Source organism: Rattus norvegicus (assembly GCF_036323735.1).
Source record: "Rattus norvegicus strain BN/NHsdMcwi chromosome Y unlocalized genomic scaffold, GRCr8 chrY_unlocalized_2, whole genome shotgun sequence".
Taxonomy (NCBI): domain Eukaryota; kingdom Metazoa; phylum Chordata; class Mammalia; order Rodentia; family Muridae; genus Rattus; species Rattus norvegicus.
In genome coordinates, this window is record NW_026947378.1 from 1,218,651 (window position 1) to 1,230,525 (window position 11,875).

The 11,875-nt window shown below is 36.7% G+C and overlaps 1 long non-coding RNA gene across 3 annotated transcripts; it reads left to right on the plus strand.

The window, feature by feature from the left end:
* The first annotated feature begins 6,439 nt into the window (after positions 1-6,439).
* LOC134484629 (uncharacterized) lies at positions 6,440-11,408 on the plus strand. 3 transcript variants are annotated; one of them, XR_010062149.1, is made up of 3 exons: positions 6,440-6,503; positions 8,978-9,065; positions 9,257-11,408. It is a non-coding gene; the product is annotated as an uncharacterized LOC134484629 (long non-coding RNA). The 3 variants fall into 3 exon arrangements; XR_010062147.1 differs by lacking the exon at positions 6,440-6,503 and adding an exon at positions 8,206-8,477; XR_010062148.1 differs by lacking the exon at positions 6,440-6,503 and having other exon boundaries at positions 8,802-9,065.
* The last annotated feature ends 467 nt before the right edge of the window (positions 11,409-11,875 follow it).

Genomic DNA, 11,875 nt, shown 5'->3' on the forward strand with positions numbered 1-11,875 from the left:
GTGGCTTCAGGTAGAGAGCTTAACAGACTGAGATATTTTGGGCAAAAGTCCTGGTTTGAAGTTTTCTTATTGATATTAGAATTGATAGAAGGTATTTGATTAGTTTTATGAATTATCCCACTATATGGCTCGTTGATGACGCCTAGCGATGATTTGTGGTTACTTTTGATATTTACGACAATAGCAAGTTCAAATTCTCTTAACATGGGCTCCATGGGAACTTTGGGTTTATTTCCTGATATCACCAAGTACTGAGTTATATCAGGCTCATTTTATACATAAATTCCTTTTTTAAAAATTGTTTAATCTTCAGGATGGGTGTGACTTTGAGTTTTATGCTTATATTATTACTCTGGGAGAGAGTGCAAGATACAAGCTTCTCTGGTTTCAGATTAAGAAACAGAGTATTTTGGAAGAAAGATTTTTCCTTGTGTTTTTAAAAATTGTGATTAGGATTCTGGAAACCTCACAGAGTCATACTGATCAGGTTTGATATCACTAGACGGCTATCAAATATATATTCGGGAGAATCAAACAAAAGATATATCGATTCTTAACCTTTTTCCTGAGAGTTGTATTTTGTAGAGTGTACCTACTTGGAATCCTGGTTTCAGTGAATTTCAGCTGGGTCCAGTCAGGACATATCGGCTATCGCATTTGTTTCATTTTTCGTACCCCCTACACCTAAGGATATCTCAACGCCCATGTACAACTTGAAGAAGTTATGGTGGATCCGTTGTCTCAATTACCTGGAATTTGTGGGGTGGGGCTGAAAGTGGTTATTTTAAAGATGTTTTTATAAAGAATTGAAAATTGGTTGAAATTTAGCAGGGAGGAATAAGCTAGATTTAGTTACAGTCATAATCGTATTTGGTAACTAAGCTTAATCTTATCTTTGTTTGGGTATAGAAATAATTTGAAAAAATTTTAAAATTACAAGAGCCAGTTCTATTATTTTTGTCATTACACACTTCTGAGTTGATTAAACCTGTGAGTTAAGATTGAAATATTAAAGTCATGCATCTGACTTTGTAAGAGTACTATCAAGAAAAAACTAAGATATAAAGACAACAGTCCAGATTGTCTTAGATAGATAGATGCTTTTCAAAAATGTAAGAAATCCACAAAATTTGAGATTTAAAGTTATTACTTATCTTTTGTTGAGTCATATCTTCTCCTAACTGTTCCCCTTTGGCAAATTTAATGAAGAATTTGAACATCTCTACCTCCAAATGAGGCAATACTTTGTGGCTAGGCAGTCACTGGAAAAAAATGCCTGTTTCATATGCAGATTAATACTATCCAGAAAAGGACAAATTATGCAGAGGATTTGAGGGATAAACCCTGCCAATACAGGGTAATCAGCCCTTCCAAGTCCGCCTTTCAATAGGCTGTCAGTTGATCTTGTGTCAGAAGGCTGAAGACTTAAGCTCACATGTTGCTAACAGGGGATTGTGCTATTGGAGATTTGTCTCTACAACCTCTCAGTTCTAGAAGCCCTCTAAGACATCCTATGTGTATAGATATTTGGTCACTCTCAGATTTCTGACGGGGTAGGAGACTGATTATAGTCTCATTGCTTATCAGGCTGTATAACTCTGAATATACATATTTTACTGGATTGTTATCAGATAGTATACAAGCTAGCCAAGACATAATATAGATTTTAAGCCTTTCTGAAGCTGGAATGAAGAACTAAATGCTCTTTCTAACTGATATAGTGACAGACTGGGTGTTGAGTATATCAAATGCTTTATAAATTGTAGAATAGTAATAATCTTACTCAATTGATATATATAAATGAAAAGTCTGTTTAACTGGACAAAAAGGGGGAAACGTTGTTTACACTAAAGTTATCCGTATTTTGATGCTAATCCACTGCTCCAAGGACAGCTGCCTTGTCCTGTACTCAGAACTCAGGTGAATTCTACAGAACAGATTTCACATTAAATTTGTGAAGTACAGGTGAGGGGCAGGTACAGGATAGAAGCAGGCCTATCATTGGAAGAGAAGGAAGTATGTGCAGGAATGAAGTTTGAAGGAAGTAGAAGAGACTAGAGGAAAAAGGAGAGACAGGAAGAGGAGAGGGTGAGAAGCCATGGCAGGTGAATTTAAGATACTGCTCTGTGTATTTACTGGTTGTTATTATTGTCCCTAAGGTATGGATCGTACCAGGCTTTGTATGCTTATGTGGGCTACTATATCTTATCAATTGGGTCAAAGATTATTGTGTTGTGTGTTCTTTCATGTGAGGTTTTGAGTGTAAAAACATGTGTGGCAATAAGAGACACTGGGCAGCTGAGAAGTGGTGATGTATTCAACCAAGATATCTTGCAGAGACTTGGGAAACTACAGTGCCAGAGATAGCGGGATATAAGACAACTTTTTTATTTTTATATTTTTGCAACAATACATTCACTTCTGTATTTGACATGCTCTTTTTGTGTCACTTAGGGAAGATCTATATCTGGTTCCTGACAGAATGTGCTTCTTAGGTTCATCAATCTTATCTAGTTATCTAGTTTTGGTGGCTGATTTTATATATATATATATATATATATATATATATATATATATATATGTGTGTGTGTGTGTGTGTGTGTGTATATATATATGTGTGTGTGTATATATATATATATATATATATATATATATATATATATATATCAGTGGTTCCTACAACTATGAGATTACATGCAATTTTAACATGGATTCTGAGCAGGTATGTCAAGAAGGTAGAATCCACAAACGGCAATGCCAAATAGACTCGCTCCTATTCTTATGACCCTAATGAAGTTGAGGTTTCATTGGACCTCTAGTTCTTCCCTCCCTGCGAATCCTCCTGTATCTTATCTTTGGAGTGAAGAAAGAATCATTTTAAAACATCCAGAACCCTGAAATCTCACCCTTGGAACACGACAAGGTTGATATTACAGAGATCATATCTAATGGGACTACATAGTCCACGCTGTCCTTTGATTTACTCAGGCAGTTATTTCTTTGCATAAAATAAAAATTTGGGAGTTTATCATTTTAAGTAGGTACACAATATTTACACTGTTAAATTCACTTCATAGCTTAGCCACGTTTGTTGCCAAAATCATTGCCAAAAAACTGGAATTTGAAAACAGAATACTTGAGTACACATTCAGGAATATCTATAAAGACCCCTTTCAAGGAATGAACAATTAGAAAATGAAATACAATATTCACTCAATTAAACATCTGTAAAGAAAAAATGGCCTGTGGGAAACAGGGAAAAAATAGGAAATTGATCTGTATGTCACAGGAATGGAACTGGGAATAGAATTATTATCCAAAAGAATCTCCTACATCCCATATTCCTAGATCTTTTCTACTCAATACAAGCCCCTAACTGAGTTTCTCCATGTAGAGCCTGTAACCACTGATGAAGCAAAGAGAAGTTTCCAGCTGTAGAGAGATGTAGTACATAAATGTTACCAATGTGTCACAGTAGACATTCCTGGAAAAGGCAAACTCGAATTGGTCAATGTAAGGAAAGGTATTTAGGAGGTAGGCCATGGCAGTTCTCACTGACATCATCATTTGACCCTCCCTGAAAAATTTCTTGTACCCTGGATTGCCCTAGGTTTTGTGATGTCACAAAAAACTGCATCACATATATTCCTGCAGTACTTCTAGGGATTACTAAGTGGCCTCTATTTCAGTGCAAACAGCCATTTGGGAAAGAGAACAAAGAGGATGTATATAACAAAAATGAGTAGAAGAAAGTTGGCTTTCCGTTTTAGTTTGAAAAAAATGAGAAAAAAAATATGTGGTACATGGGAAAGTGCAGTGAGTGCCGTGTAGGGTTTGTGAGGGTTCACTGAACACATGAGCCTTCCACATATGGGATTCAGGAAATGGGAGCCTCTTAGTAGCAACTGGATTTCCTTGCTTGTTATGGTTCCTGAAAGTCAGAGTTTTTTTTTTTTTTTTTATCATTAATGTCATTATTCCAAAAGTCAGGTGTTGGGATGGGTACAGCTTTTTTTTTTTTTTTTTTTTTTTTTGAGAGCACATGGCTTCTATTTTTTCTTCCAGAAGAAAAAAGTCCTAAGGAGGAAGGGAAAGACAAGTATTGTATCCTCAGCTCAGAGTAAACTCCTTCGTGTATATGATTTCTACACTGTAGTTTGTGTCTGACACTGATATCTGGGAGGGAGAAATGCTTCTAGTTCAGACTTAATCATATCAGTCTTTCCACTAGTGTTATGCTGACTACCATTCCCTAACAGTGTCCCTCGTAGATTTCTGAATCAATATGTCTGATTACCTTGCAGTTTTATTTACTTTTATCTCTTTCATAATTTTTTTTAATTTAAGCTAATTTTAATATTTTTTGGATATTTCTATATCTACATTTAAATGTTATTTCCTTTCCCAGTTTCCTCTCCATAAGAGACATAAATGTTTCCATTCCTTGACATTTAAACCACCCTTACTGTCCCTTGACATTTCCTTGAACTGGGAGTCAAACCTAGGGAGGACCAAGGTCCTCTCCTTCCTTTGGTGTCCACCAATGCCATCCTCTGCTACATATGCAGTTGGAGCAATAGGTCTGTCCATGTACAGTCTTTGATTATCTGTATAGTACCAGAAAGTTCCTGTTCATTGTTCTGATGGGGTTGATAGCCTCTTCAGCTCTTGTAATCCTTTCTGAAAATTTATCAACAAGAGGTCCGTTTATAATTCTCTGATTTGCCACTAGCATTCACTTCGGTAACTGACATGCTCTAGTTGTGTCTCTCAGGGAAGATCTATAACCTGTTACTGGCAGCATGCACTTCTTAGCTTTATTAATCTGAATTGTATCTAGTGTTGGTGTCTGATCTATTTATCTATCTATCCATCTATCTATCATCTATCTATCTATCTATCTATCTATCTATCTATCTATTTACGCATATATTTATCTATCTATCTCTGCCTCTGTCTCTAGCTCTATCTCCTCTCTATCTCTATATATCTATATCTATTTATCTATATCTATTTTTATATATATGTACATATATTTGATGGCTTATACATCTATGAAGTTAGTTGAAATTTTAACATGGATTCTGAGGTCCTAGGTCAAGAATGGAGAATCCACAAATGCCAATACCAAATATACTCCCTCCTGTTCTTATGCGCCTATCGATGTTGAGCTTTTACTGGGCCTCAAGCCATTCCTCTCCCTTCCCATCATCCTGTATCTTTTGTATGGCCTGAAAAAAGAATCATGGTAAAATATCCAAAAGCCTGAAGTCTCACCCTTGGAACACAGGAAGGTAGATATTCCAGAAATGATACCTAATGGGAATACAGAACCGCATGCTATAGTCCATGCTGTCCTTTGATTTACTGATGTCAGGTAATTTTTGCATAAAATAAAAATTTGGGAGTTTATCACTTGAAGTAGGAACACAATATTTACACTATTACATTCACTCTTTAATTGGCCAGCTTTGTTGCGAAAATCATTGCAAAAAACTAGAATTGCAAAACAGAATTTTTGAGTACATATTCAGGAATATCTATAATGTGCCCTATCAAGGAATGAACAATTAGAAAATGAAATACAAAATCCACTCAATTAAATATCTGTAGGGAAACAATGGCCTTTGGGAAACAGATAGAACTTAGGAAATTGAACTGTTTGTCACAGGAATGGAACTGGGAATAAAATTATAATCCAGAAGATTGTCCTACATCCCATGTTCCTAGATCTTTTCTACACATGCGAAACCCGTAATAACTTTCTCCATTCAGAGCATGTAACCACTAATAAAGCAAAGAGAACTGTCTAGCTTTAGAGTGATGTTCTACATAAATGTTTCCACTGTGTCAAAGGAGACACACCTGGAAAGGTCACCTTAGAATCTGGTCAATATAAAGAAAGCTCTTTAGCAGGTAGGCCATGGCAGTTCTCAGTGACATCATCATTAGGCTGGCCCTGAAAAATCTCTTGTATACTGGAGATCCCTAGCTTCTCCTGTGATGTCACAGTGTTTTCTAGACTGCAACTGCCTCTCAGACATTCATTCAGTACCTCTAGGATTTATTAATTGGCCTTTATTTCAGTGTAAACAGCTATTTGTGAGGAAGATCAAAGAAGATGTAGATATCAGAGATGGGGAGAAGGAAGTTGGCCTAGGAAGTTTTAGTTTAAAAAACGAAGAAATATGTGGTACATGGGAAAGCACAAGGAGTGCTGTGTAGTGGTTGTGAGGGTTCACTGAACACATAGCCTTGATCTGAGCCTTCCCCATATGGGATTCAGGAGGTGGGAGCCTCTCGGTAGCATCTGGATTTCATTGCTTGTTATGGTTCCTGGAAGTCAGAAGTTGTTTATCATTAATTTCTTTATTCCAAAAGTCAGGTATTCGGAAGTTTACAGTTGTTTTTCTGAGAGCTAATGGCTTTCATTCTTTTTCCCCAGGAAAAATAGTCCTGAGGAAGGAGGGACAACAAGTATTGTATCGTAATGTCATCTCAAGGTAAACTCCTCCTTGATTTGGATTCCTATAGTGCACTTTGTTTCTGACACAGATATCTGGGACAGAGATGTGCATCTAGTTCAGACATCATAATCTCAGTCTTTCCACTAGTATTTCTCTGATTACCATTCCCTGACAGTTACCCTTTAGATTTCTGTGTCAATATGTGTGATTCATTGACAGTTTTCTTTTCTTTTAACTCTATCATTTCTTTAGGAATTTTTATTGCGTTTCTAATTGGATACTTCTATATTTACATTTCAAATATAATTTCCTTTCTCAGTTTCCTGTCCATAAGAGCCCTAACCTGTCCCCCTCCCCTTTTTCAATAACCCCCCTTACTGCCTCTTGACAGTCCATTGAACTGGGAATCAAATCAAGGGAGGACCAAGGGCCTCTTTTTTCATTGGTGTCACGAAGGCCATCTTCTGCTACATTTGCAGTTGGAGACATTGGTCTGCCCATGAGCAGTGTTTGAATATTGATTTAGTACTAGAAAGGTTTCGTGTATTGGCATTGTCCTTGTGGGGATTAAAGCCCCATTCAGATCTTGTAATCCTTTCTCAACATTTACCAACAAGAAGTCCATTTTCAGTTCATGGGTTTGCCACTATCATTTACCTCTGTATTTCACATAATCTAGCAGTGTCTCTCAGGAAATGTCTATATCTGATTCCTGGCCGATTGCACTTCTTAGGTTCATCAATTTTATATCATTTTGGTGCCAGATGTATATATATATATATATATATATATATATATATATATATATATATATATATATATATATATGCTTTTGGTGGCTCCTACAACTAGGTGGTTCGGTGGAATATTAACATAGAATCTGCCAAACTAGGTCAAGAATGTAGAATTCAGAAATGACAATGTCAAATAGACTCCCTCCTGTATTATGAACATATTGAGTTTGAGGTTTGACTGATAAACATGTCATTTTTCTCCTTGCCTATCCTCCGGTATCTAAGGTTTCTACTTAAGGACGAATAATGATAAAACATCCAAAACCCTTAAGTCTGGCCATTGGAACACAGGAAGATAGGTAGTGCAGAATTGATATCAAATGGGACTAGAGAACCGAATTCTGTAGTCCATGTTGCCCTTTGCTTTTCTGATGCCTGGTAATTTTTACAAAAAAGAAGCTTTTAGGAGTTTATTAATTGAAGTGAGTACACAGTACTCACACTGTTATGCTCACTCTATAGCTGGGCACACTTTGTTGTCAAAATCACTTTGTTGCAGATAATGGAATAGGAAAAAAGAATTTTTCAGTACACATTCAGGAATATTTATGAAGTCCCCTGTCAAGGAAAGTACAATAAGAAAGTTATATACAATATTCATTTAATTAAAGGTCTGTAGGGAAAATACTGGCCTTTGTGATACCTGGATAACCAAGAAAATTGAACTCTATATCTCACGAATGAACCTGAGAATAAAAATATTATCTAGAAGAATCTTCTACACTAGATGTTCCAAAATCTTTTCTACCCATGCCAAGCCACTGACTACCTTTCTCCATCCCAAGTTTGTAACTGCTAATAAAGCAAAGAGAAGTCTCTAGCTTTAGAGAGATGGAGTACATAAAGGTTTCTACTGTGTCACATGAGACATACGTGGAATGGGCACCCTTGAATCTGGTCAATGTAAGGAATGATGTTTAACAGGTAAGCCATGGCACATCACAATGACATAATCAGTAGGCCCTCCCTGAAACATCTATTGAAACCTGGAGAGGACTAGCTTCTTCTGTGATGTCACAAGTGTTGTCGTGACTGCAACTCCCTTCAGATATCCCTTCAGTACCTCTAGTGTTTACTAATTTAACTCTAATCGAGAGTAAACAGTCATTGTGGAGTGAGAAGGAAGAGGATGATGAGATCAGAGATTGGAAGAATGAAGGTGTCTTCTGTCTTGTTATAAAAAAAGGATGAAATACATGGTACTTCGGAAAGCTCAGTGAGTCCTTGTAGGAGTTGAGTAGGATCACTGAAGAGATAGACTTGTTCTGAGCCTTCTGCATATGGGAATCTAGAGCTGCGAGCCTCTCAGAAACATCTGGACTTCGCAGTTCTTATAGCTCCTGGAAGTCAGAGTTTTTATATCATTCATTTCTTTATTCCAAATGCCAAGAATTTTGAAGGTAACAGATGTTTTACTGAGAGCTCATTGCATTTATTCTTTTTGTCAATTATAAAAAGGTCCTAAGTAAGAAATAAAAGGCAAGTATTGTGTCCTCTGCTCAGAGTAAACTTCTCCATGCTTTGGATACCAATAGTGCAGTTTCTCTCTTACACTAATATCTTGGAGAGAGAAGTGCTTCTAATTGAGACTTCATGATCTCAGACTTTCCACTAGTATTTCCACTGACTAACACTTTAGATTTCTGAGTCAATTGGTGAGATATACTTGCCGGATTCCTTTCTTTCATTTCTTCCATTTTTTCTTTATTTTTTTAGAAAAACTCTCAAAACTCATCCTGGCTGACAATGTAGATTAGACGCATCAGATGAAATGAATTGAAAAACTCTCCTGGGAATGAAAGTGGTAAGGAAATCACATTGATGTATCCTAAATACAGTGCTAAGAGCAATATTCAGACTAGTCTGTGGAGATGCTGCTGTCATCAGAGACCACAGACAATTAGTGGAATATGATTCAGCATTAAACTGGGAATGGAAGATGATGGTTGATATTGTTCTAGTAGATCTCACTACATTAAAAAGTGTTTCTTCCAGATAACTGAATGATTATTGTAAAGCAAATCCCGGAATGAACTTATGAGACCCACCATCAGCCTGTCAAATAATGTGCGAAAGAAGAAATCTGTGTCTCTCCAGGGACAAATTGTTGCTTTCAAACCAACAGTAAAGTGTCCATTCTATGAATGATACATTGATATATACACATTATAGAAGGATGGATACAGAGTTTCTTCAGGTCCATGAATGAGGTATTCAGCAGTTGACCTGGAGTAGCAATGAGGGTAATTTTTGCCAACTCTTCAGACTTGAGCTCCTTCACTAGGATCCCCATGATTGAAGAAAAGAACAAACTTCAGACAATTTGTCTCAGATTTTTATGTAGTTAAGATTTCCTGGTCTTGGTCCTAGGAAGGAAGGATATCTTGCTTTCCAATTCTTGTTTATCCTATAATCCTCTCTGCTGCATTCATGCAAATAGATTACTGTGCATTTCTTTAATAGGTTACAATTGCTATTTTAATTATGTTGCCAAGAACTATAGAAAAAAAGAAGTACTGTATCAAAGCATCATATGAAAATCCGACTAAGGTAATGTGGCCATTGGAAATTTGTAACTGACCTGAAACTCTTACTAGAGACAAAATGCCATAAAAGGTCTTCTCTAGATATCTGGTGTAGTAGTTGGTGTTCCCCAACAGACAGTAAAGGATGAATCTCTCTGTACAGAGAAATCGGACTAGTCACAATGATCACAGACTATGGAACACATAATTTAACAATGACTGACTATTTTTAAAGTCCTAGAATCCATTAGTTTATTAGTCCAAAAGGCAAGATGTCTTATCTGGTCATTGACATATGGATAAATATTCAGTATGCAGGTTCTAATGTCTATGAGGATTTGGTATCACTGTGAGTGCAAAAATGAAAAAGTAAAGGCTTCTTACTTCCATGTTTTCTACGGGAATTCAAATAGAATGCATGGTTTAGAATACATTGGGTTTGCCATTCTCAAACAGACCAATATCTTCAACTGAACATTCTTTTCTTGGAAGCTGCACCCTGTCAGCATGGCTCACGTGTATGTGAACTGCAAGATCTAGTCTGGGAAGGCGGTCCTGTTCATCGATCCAACCTGCCCCTAATACTGAAATACCCAAGACTTCCTCAATCAACTCCTTTGCAAACATGGTCTTCTGGGATTTGAAGACATTACATCTACTAACAACACCAATTCAATTCAAGATTACTTTCAACAGCTCCCTGGAGTGAGAATTGTTCCTTGGGTCCTTATATGTAGAGAAAGACTGCATAGGCAGACACAGTGATCTAATCTACCTGCAACAGAATGAAGAGATGATGATGTGGCTGAAGCAGATTGGAGCTCTGCATTTATTAAAGGGATGGCAGTAAAAGCCCATGCTGACAGCAGACATTCAGACATGCTGAAGCCATGCTGAGACTTGATGTTTGTCACAGATGATGTCAGTATTTTCTTATGACTGGGATTTTCAACAAATTGGCTTTCATTCTATTCCTCATTCCAAAAAATCTGTTGCTGTAGGCCTCAAACCATGGGGTAGGGAAACTTAAGAGACAACAGAGGTTTGATAATCCAGTCTTCATTCACTGACTTGTCTCTACCTCTAAGTCCATGTTTCACAATCCAGTGCATTTAAATCTCCAGGGAATCAGTTACTGTTTCTCTACCATGCTGGTCTGCTGAAGTCATTTTACAGAAGTCCACTTCCAAGTAATTATTAAAGCAATGAATATTTTGAAGTTGTTTATGATCTACACACAGGCTTTTTACGCCCCAAGCATGTACCATCCCACTTCTGCATTTGCAGCTCTCAGCCAGTGTTCTCGACCTATCCATCCAGCAACCCTTAGATTCCACACTTTGTATGAGGATAATATTTGAAAAAACAGAAGAATAGCTGTAGCATAGTTGTTCTTCACTGTAGCCATATTAACACAGACGGCAGAGCATATGATGCATTCATCTCTGTTTGTAGTGTTTAATTCCCCGTAAAGTCCCAAACAATTGAGAGTTGATTCTGTCAGAGTACCAGCAAAGTCAAAAAGGAAATGCAAAATTTCAGAATTCTCCTTCCAAAGATGTTTTGAAAGAAGTTGTTTGCAAAACACTGTCTTAATAAATTTATTCCATTCTCACTTTGATATTTTGCTTTGATGTCTTGAAGTGATGTTTAATTATCACTGAAATGCGGGTCCCCTCTATAGTCTCCAGTATGAAGAATTCATTCCTCAAAAGGATGTATCTGCAGATGCCTGAAAAATAATAGAAAGAATATTTCTTGATAAAGATCTAGGTTAATGTTGAAACATCCTACCACAAAGATACATATAAGAAGTTCATTTGACATTGACCTTTTGTTATGCAGAAATTCTTCACATATTCCCTCTATCGTTGGGGTTTAATTAATCTCCAATGAATAGTTGACAATGAAGAGTAGCCTTTAGAATCATTTTACCCTTTTCAGTAATAGTTTTAAGCAAATGGAACACTAAAAGATCACAAAGAAGAAATGGTTATAATCAAAAGATACATGTGGGACAGTCTAACTCTCATGGTCAAGATGACTTTGCACATGCTCCTTATGGTCATGGATTGCTCTCATAATACTC